Genomic DNA, 1,801 nt, shown 5'->3' on the forward strand with positions numbered 1-1,801 from the left:
ACTCAAACGATTTGAGGAAAGTGATTGTCTCAGTTTATTTGAGTAAAGAGGAGATTAACAACTCAGTTAAATTGAGTTGACCTAATGTGGTCTTTTCATTGAATTAACTTAAAATTTTAAGTACAGATAACTTAATGGGCAAAAAGACTGCACTCAAAATGTACCCTTTTTTGTTTACTTTTATTAAATAATAAACCATTAAAACGAGTCGATTTCACATCAACAGCTTTATTAGTGTCAAACTTACAGTATATATCAATACTTTGATTAAGATGAAATAATTGATGAAGGATTTCTTCAGAAATCAGCCACTTAAAAGTGACATTGGCCATATGACATTTAAAAGCAGACTGTAAGAAACAACAAAAGACATGTTTGTCACTAACAGAAGCAAAGCTTAAAAACAGTAAGCTCACAAACTCATTTTCAGATACGTTTTAACAATTCTAGAAAGATGCACTTGCAAATTACCAATTGATTGAAATGTGCAAAGACAGTCCTGGTGTGGACAGGGAAAAGGGACAATCTTTGTATTGCCTCTATGCTTTAGACAATAATGTCTAAGAATTTCTCGTTTTCTCAGACCTAAAAATGCAGTATTTACAATTCCACATTTTCTTCCGACAGGTCACCTATAAAAATAAACAAAATCAGTAGGTTAGATATTTAAATTACAAAATATTAAAGTAAATTTTTTACTACAATTCTTATCAAAATGATAATGTATCTTTTCGTTTGCATTCATCTAGTATAGGTACAGTTCACCCAAAAATAAAAATGTGTTATTAATCTGCTCATCTCCAGGCCATCCATTTCTTACAAACAATAAAGCAAAACTACAGGCGTTATAAATGAACTTACCAGAAAACTACATGGGTCTTTATCATGACAGCTCTCTCCACCTCCCCACCTGTTTCATGACCGCCTGTCTGCTAGTGCAGCTGCAGGAGGAAAACATAAATGTGTTTAACGATATACTAGACATGTTCACAAGTCTATGAGTTTCAAGTCCAAGTCCATTTTTAATACTTCAGCTAATTGCTGAAATTAACTGTGTTAGTGCACAGACCTAAGCACTAAACTAACCAATGTAAAATTAAATTCCCTGCTCTATTGTTTTATAACCACAATAAATATTTTTTGAGCAGTCTGATTGGTCGTAGACAGCTGAACGAATAACTAACAGTTATAAAGAAGCATAATTTGGAAAATGCTTACTAAACAGTCGATTGTCATGATATTCAACTATATGTATTTATCCTCATATATAAACAAGTACAGACACACTAACTATTAAGTTTGCAATTCATCCGGTTAATAGGGGATTGTGATGCATTGGGAAAAACACTGTTCCTGAATCAATAATATGATGCAACTTGTCCCGTATTTTTGTCAATAGACTGTTGGTACGAATGTTTTCTTACCGGGTAACCTGCATAATCATGCTCATCGCGTCTTGACACCGCTTAGCTTTGACGCTTTAATAATAAAAAAAGCTTTGGCGCTTAGTTAATACAACCGAATAAGCTGCATCCTTAGCTAGTGAAAGAACATTTGTGAGAGAAGGCAAAGCCAATCATAATGCGACTTCGGTTAGAGAGGCGGGACCCAAGAAAGGCAAAGCCAATCCTATTAGCGAAGTGAGCTACGGAGGCGGGACTCATTACAGAGAATGAAACTTAATTTGTGTACCACAATATGCGCTCACAGGAGGTCCCCAGATAATACTATTCCTGTGCGATTCGGCTTTGACTTTTACGTTAGGCAACTAAGCAACAACAATTATTTAACAATAATTATT

The 1,801-nt window shown here is 34.5% G+C and overlaps 1 long non-coding RNA gene across 1 annotated transcript; it reads right to left on the reverse strand.

Moving 5' to 3' along the window:
• Positions 1–295: 295 nt before the first annotated feature.
• On the reverse strand, positions 296–1,541 carry LOC130562303 (uncharacterized). Its single transcript, XR_008963923.1, has 3 exons — positions 1,425–1,541; positions 862–941; positions 296–632 (listed from the first exon to the last, which is right to left on the reverse strand). It is a non-coding gene; the product is annotated as an uncharacterized LOC130562303 (long non-coding RNA).
• Between the last annotated feature and the right edge of the window lie 260 nt (positions 1,542–1,801).

This window comes from Triplophysa rosa, linkage group LG11 (genome assembly GCF_024868665.1).
Source record: "Triplophysa rosa linkage group LG11, Trosa_1v2, whole genome shotgun sequence".
Classification (NCBI taxonomy): domain Eukaryota; kingdom Metazoa; phylum Chordata; class Actinopteri; order Cypriniformes; family Nemacheilidae; genus Triplophysa; species Triplophysa rosa.